Source organism: Lycium barbarum, chromosome 4, assembly GCF_019175385.1.
Source record: "Lycium barbarum isolate Lr01 chromosome 4, ASM1917538v2, whole genome shotgun sequence".
Taxonomy (NCBI): domain Eukaryota; kingdom Viridiplantae; phylum Streptophyta; class Magnoliopsida; order Solanales; family Solanaceae; genus Lycium; species Lycium barbarum.
The window spans coordinates 126,731,272-126,738,530 of record NC_083340.1 but is presented as its reverse complement, the minus strand read 5'-3'; the positions used below and the strand labels follow the sequence as shown (position 1 = coordinate 126,738,530).

Sequence of the window (7,259 nt, the reverse complement as noted above, 5' to 3'; positions counted from 1 at the left end):
TGCACATGTATAGCACAATACTATCATTTTCGTGCAATTAATAATTGTTTCTTAATTTTATAGCAATACATTTTCATATCTTTCACATTAATATTTATATTTTATACTTACATTATTATTTACACATGTATTAATTAGTTATTATTTTAGTGCAGTCCGACAGTGTAGAGAAAATTGGAGCAATTAATTTTTAAAAGCGGAGCAAGAATTCGATCAAGTAAAGGTCTTATCACTTTTTTAAAAAAAAGTTGATTGAGGTGATGTGTTGGGGACAAAGGGATATGGCTAAATTATTTTTTGGACAAAAAAAAGAAGTGTTTGTTTATATTATAAGAAAAGGGTGGGGTTAATTTAATTATTGGAGACACACACACCACACTTGAACACTCAGATTTTTTCCTCTCTCTCTCCTCACTCCTCTCACTTCACGCCGCCACCACCCAAAACCTCCATCTCTATCATTGTCACTTTCATTTATTTTTTTAAAAACCAGATCTCCCTCACAGCCGACCACCACCGTCTCCACCACCAGCCACGCTCCACCAGCCCACTACGCCCTCCGTTCTCCAACGCCCCGCTGCCCCACTTCATCTCTTTCTCTCTCTCTTCTCGTCGCCGTCGACAGCCGCCGCCCCTCCACACTGGATCTTTGAGCTCCGGTGAACTCCGACACACCCAAAAATAGGTTCGAATCTTCCTCTTTCGGCTTAGTTCTTGACGCTCGTTTTGCTCCTTCAGCTCTTGTTCGCCAAAATATAGCAAGTCCTCCATGGAATTTGTTCCTTACCTCGGGCAGATTCGAAATTAAAATGGGGAGTTCAGATCCCAAACTTGTTGACTTGCTACCTTGCCTGCAATGCTTGATGAGCCTACTGTCTCGTTTGTGGATTGTTGCTGAATTAAAATGAACAAATACTACTAATTGAGTTATTGTCTTAAAATAGTTGCTGCATTTGAGACATATTTGGTGAGTTTGGCTATCATTTTTAAGGCAAAAGAGTGACTGCCCATGATGGTAATTAAATATACTTTGAGTATTTTACTATGAACAAAACTTTTTAGCTGAGGCTTGAGGCTTTGCCAATTCTTTATTTATTTTGCATTCCTTTTTTGTAGCTTTGAGCTTTAAATCATGAAATAATCGTATGGATTAATGGATCCTAAGTTAATTAATCAACGTGTCTGGTGTACTTTTGTCAAAGGAAGAATCTTTCTAGTTAGATATCTTGGAATGCTGGATTTTGTATTGATTATATAATGATTACTCCTTTTGTTGTTCATCCTTGGAACATATATCCAAATGAACCTCCATCGTGTAGACAGTACATTTGCCTGAGTCATCGAATTTTGTCCACGCGATGGCGGTTTCTTTGGATTTCTCTCAGCATTCGTCTGTCTCAATCTTTATTATGTCTTTGCATTCCTCGGTGTTTGCCAAGATTTTAATGTTGTAAATAGTTGTGCTGACTGTATCTAATTTCCATATGCAATGTTGAATAACAGTAATGCTGCATTCTTGGTTGATTGGGGTTGTTTTAAATGTATGTTGCATAGCTCAAAATATTTGATCTTAGGCATGCACTTGTTTCTCTTAAGTATTAACTCTTGTAGAGAATAATTTTAAGTTTCTTCCTGTGTTTTGTTTAAAGTTTTATTTCATTTGGTCCTTGCAATGATGATAGAACAGACAGGGACATCAGCATCTTCTGGGGATGATGAATGGCCGATGAAGAAATTTTCGTCGATTTCCAAGGCCTTCCATGTACAAAGACGGGTTTTTATTTTAAGTTTATTCATTATTTCTTTAATTCATCCGATAGTTATTTATTTTCTTACTAACATTTTTATTAAGTCTCACGCAGGTATCCGGAGTTACTTTTTGAAGATGGCACTCAAAAGAAGTTCAAATAGCTTCTTAAATTATTTGTTTATATTTTCTTTTACATTCTTAAATTATGCAAGCATAAAATATAGTGAAACTTTACTTTTTAAGGTGTAGGTTGGTTGTATTTATTTATGATCTGCTTAGGTGATTTAAATTTTATGTGTTTTAGACAAATTAATTTTAGGCAGTTATTATTTTTGTAGCTAATATTCTTATAGTTATCATGTTTCGCTAGAGTTTTAATTCAATAGCTTAGCACACTTAAGTGAATAAATAGGGTGATTTGCCTCAATATTTAGGCTTTAGAATGTACTCTCATAATTAATTGATTAGGCGTACATACTTAACTAGTTAAATTAGTTAACTCACTTCGAGTGCAAAAAAATTTCATGTCCATTTTCTTTTTATACCTTTGTCACATACCTAAGTTTCTAAGTTGCACATAACCTTTTTTAAAAAAAGTAATTATTATATCACATATGTAAAAAATACATATTGCACGATTATTTATGTGAATAGTCATATTAGTTATTCTTTAGTCTAAATTCTACTAATTGTTTTAAGTAATAATCAAGCCTTTTTACACATCCCTCGAATAGTTAAATTGGTCCAGCCGGGAACCACATTTGTGGATTCTGAAGGATGCCTAACACCTTCCCTTCGGAATAATTTGAACCCTTACCTAGAATCTCACTTATTTTCGTAGACCATGTTAAGCTGCATATATTAATAATTTATAGGTACCCTAGTATACCTTAAATGCTAGGTGGCGACTCTGTACATAATTAATTATTTTCAGAGCTCCATAAGTTGTGCTTTGTTTAGCCTCTGGTAAAAATGAGGTGCAACAGCACTCATGCTACCTTGCCTCAAATTTAAGAATTTATCGGCTCTAGCTCGCCGGACTTCTGGAGGCATATAATGACGGAGAAAAGCATCAACAAACTCTTGCCATACCGGGGGAGGTGCATTGGCTCCCCGTGAAGCCATCCAGACTGTATACCACTGGATCGAGACATCTCTCAATCTATATGACGCTAACTCCACCAACTCGGTGTCTGAAGCATGTATCAATCGAATCGTCCTCAACATACCATCAATAAAGTCCTGGGGGTCCTCCTCCGGCTTTGACCCAAGAATTCTGGAGGGTTTAAAGTAATTAAGTCACGGGTCCTTGCACTAACAGCCCTGTCACCCTGCCCTGTACTTTGTCGCTGAGTCTGAGCAGCAACCAACTGTGTAAGCAAATGTATGGCCTCTTTTACATCTTGGCCCGAAGCATCTGGTGGAGGAGCTGGAGGTGCTGGAGCTGGGGTTGAAGCTCCCTCACGCTCCTCAGTAATAGGCACTGTCTGGGAGGACTGAGATTGAGCCACACTCTGGGACTCACTTTCCTCTACTACTGGTGGCGGTGCTCTTTCAGCCCGCTTTTCTGCTACCGTCTTGCCCTTTTGGGCTGCTGTAGTCTTTCTCTTTACAGGCATTCTCTGAAATACACAACACACGATTAAGGAACAAGAATTTCTTACATCATAGCTCTATCGCACGATTCTTATGAAGAAAGAAGGTCATTTATTCCTAAAATGTCCGCAGCTTCCTGTTTATAAGTGTGGCGCGCAACACACCCATAACTAAGACTCTACTAGACACGGCTCGTAGACACACCCTAGGACTGAACTGCTCTGATACCACTTTTGTCACGAACCGACTAGGGCCGCGACGAGCACCCGGCGCTAACCAACCCGGGCACCCCTTTAACATACTTTCACATAACGTCTAGGTGAGCCATAAATCAAATCACGCATTCTAGCCATCAATCATACTAGTCCCAATTGGACGATAACATTTCTTATATCATCATAGGCATCTAGGCCACATCAATGTACATGGGCCGACAAGGCCAACAAAATGAGATATAAAAATATAGGCCGACAAGGCCAAACACATCTAACCACATACACATGTCTACGAACCTCTAAGAACGTTATAACATATCACATGAGCGGGACAGGACCCCTCTATGCCTATAATTATGTACACAAAAGAATAAGTACCCAAAAGCTATAGCTCCGAATGAAATGGAGCTCCGCTATGTAGTCCCTGAAAATATAGCTATGGATCAAGCTTGTCTCCCTGTGCACCTGCAGGCATGACGCAGCGTCCACAAACAAAAGGACGTCAGTACGAAGAATATACTGAGTATGTAAAGCATGATCAATATCAATATGAAAGCTTAAGAGTCAACATATGAAATAGCATAACATGGGAGATAATAATATCGTCGTCATAGCACTTACTTGCTTTCCACAAGGACATTCCATTTCTATTGCGTATCCGTGTACATACATCAATATCCGTATTTATTTACCTTCACATTCATTTTTATAACATATTCGTACTCATATTGATGTCATATACACATACATACATACATATATATATATATATATATATATATATATAGCTATAGCGTGCCTGACCATAAAGGTTCGGTGTTTCATACATACTTGGCCAACCAAGGCTCAAGATCATACATACCTGGCCCTACAAAGGCATCAGGGTTATCCGTACCTTCTGCAGAAGTGCGCGCGCATTTCATAATCATATACATACTCTATACATATTCATATACATATATTCTTACCCAGCGTGATAAGCTCGGGGTCTTATTATAGCCCTTCATAGGCACACATACATATAATAGCTCATAAGCATCTTTTAGCATCATTTTATTCTCATCATCATTAATATCATTGCCATTATCGTTAGATCTACCCTATAGGCTTACTCGTCATACGAGGAACTTAGTACAATCGTAGCACATCGAGCATCGGGAGTTTACTAGCTCGGAGAATCAAATCGTTCGAAGGGAATCATAGTCTTATAGGAGATTTACACGTTTGGCCAAAGAACCATGCCTTATGAAATAAGGGTTAGCCTTACATACCTTTTCGTTCGACTATATAATACTTGCACGTTCCCTTCCACGCTTGCGATTATACCTTCATCAAGATCATACTATCGTTAGAATTGACAACTAGCATAAATGGCTAAAGCTAGGGAAAATCGGACAGCATCTCCTTTATTTATACAACATTCCTCCATATCGTAATTCAATTCCCAAACTTCAACAATACATTTACTATATCATAACAATATCCTTTAGTCATCTACATTATCCATATTCTCAATTCACTTCCAATTTTCCATATTCAAGACCATAACACACGATTTCGTCCATTCACATACAATGACTATTTCATGATCTTAACGTCATTTATAACCCATTCATGTCACAACACAACAACAATCATGATTCAATTCAAACTATTTCTCAAAACGTCACTATTCATCTTTCATGACCCATTTTGCTATACTCTTCAAAAATCCAAGCATTTCAACTTCCAAATACCTTAAACAACATATAAATACCATAAATCTTACCTTAGATGTTGTAGGAACAAGCCTTAGTCGAAATACTCCACTTGAGCAAAAACCCTAGTTTTTCTCCATTTGGATTTCTTGACTTGAATGATCTTTAATGGGTTTGCTTACACTTGATTCACTTATTTTGTGTTGTTGATCACTAAAAACCCTTGAAAACTTGTGGAATATATGTAGAGAGATGTTTTAGAGAGAAGGGTGTGATGTAGAAGTGAAATGAAATAAGCCTTGGTCCCCTTATTTAATGACTTAAAAATCTGATTTGAAGTGCACAGTGGTCGTAAACTTGGTTTACGGTCCGTATTCCAGTTTACGGACCGTCCTTCGTGGTTGTATTTAATCATAACAGAACCAGAAACTCGGGCTGGGACATGGTGATTTACGATCATGGTTTTCGGACCGTAAACCACTTTACGGTCCGTATTCTAGGTCGTATTTAACCATTGATCATTTGGCAGAAAGTTTGAAGTTTTGGAAGCCACAATACGACATGGCAGTTTACGGACCGTATACCACTTTACGGTCCATATTTCATTTTACGACCACTGGCCAGAATGCAAACTTGCAACTTTTCACAATTCCAAAACCTATAATTATTCATTATGGAGCATAACCTCTCTCTTATTGCGATTGCCTTTGGAATCTTATTTAGGGTCATCAAACGTCGTTTCTTACTCATGAAAACATCATACACTCGTGCTCATCACTAGGTCATTCACCCGCATACCAACGGAAGATTTTTCCGAGGTGTAACATGTAATTTGTAGATATTTATACTACTCGCGTTCCTAAGGCCTTTTTGAGTTAAGGCTCTCTTAATCGCTTGAAACATGCAAGTGCCATTTGTGAAGATGAAACATTGCCCCGGAAAATCATCATTAGTTAATAAGTAATAATAAAATATCTTGCCTGAAGGGATTACAAACATGATGAAGCTGACATGCGGCTTGATATAAAGCAATAAATCAGCAGGGTTCTCCTCCAGCGGCAGATGTCGAGGCCTGGCTTGTCTTGGCCTTCTTGACCCTCCGAAGTGTGGTCTGAATCCGAAGTCGTGCTTAGTGCATCTCCATCCTAATTATCACCGGATCTGTTTCTTCCCAAATGCTCATCCGTGATTTCCAAACACTCCTTCAAACGCTCTTCTTCTCGGGCATCGTGCAGAAGTGTGGGCCCTGGGATAGATGCATGGGCTAAGTGTCCCTGGAGCCACTCATGATACCCTGGGTCATACCCTACCTCGAATCTGTTTGGAGATAAAGTAGCTGGACCCCAACTCACACAACCATTCCATTCCCAGAGGATTGCACTAGCGTTTTTGATTTTCTACTCTGTGTGCTCAAGGATGAATTGCTCAGGGTTCCCTACCTGAGGTATCACTTGTCCTCTACAAAATTGCCTTAAGACCCGAGATGGATAACAAGGACGGATTTCTCGAACCCCTGCTAATGGCACAAAGGGACAATTCTTGCCTCGAACCACCACGATTTCGAATATGAAGTCAGGAAACATCCACTGGATCCTATCTTCAGTCAACTCTGCAAAAAAGCGGGCCCACACTCCTTTGGACATGTAACTGAGTTTCGAACAATTATTTGTAAGGCGGTCTATCCTGTTGTTGTTGCTTAGATACTGGACTTCTTTAGCCTTGTTGATGTGGTTGATAATCCACCACTGTAACAGCATGTTACATCCTTGGAAGTATCGAAAATGGTTCCGACACTTGTCTAAAGCCCGAAAAATATTCGCCAGGATGATGGGTGCCAAGTCAAAATACCTTGTTTCTTGATCTTTGGTTATACCATAGAAGATAGCGTGGGCCAAGTAGATCACTCAGGAGTCTACGACCAATGATTCATCCCGTGAAAACACCATAGTGCCTGGCAAGGCTATGGCGAACGCCAAAGGTCAAACTGCTTCCTATTCTTCT

General features: G+C 39.0%; 1 non-coding gene across 1 annotated transcript; it reads left to right on the top strand.

The window, feature by feature from the left end:
• Nucleotides 1-1,000: 1,000 nt before the first annotated feature.
• Nucleotides 1,001-1,071, top strand: LOC132639005 (small nucleolar RNA Z267). Its single transcript, XR_009582054.1, has one exon. It is a non-coding gene; the product is annotated as a small nucleolar RNA Z267 (small nucleolar RNA).
• Nucleotides 1,072-7,259: the final 6,188 nt, after the last annotated feature.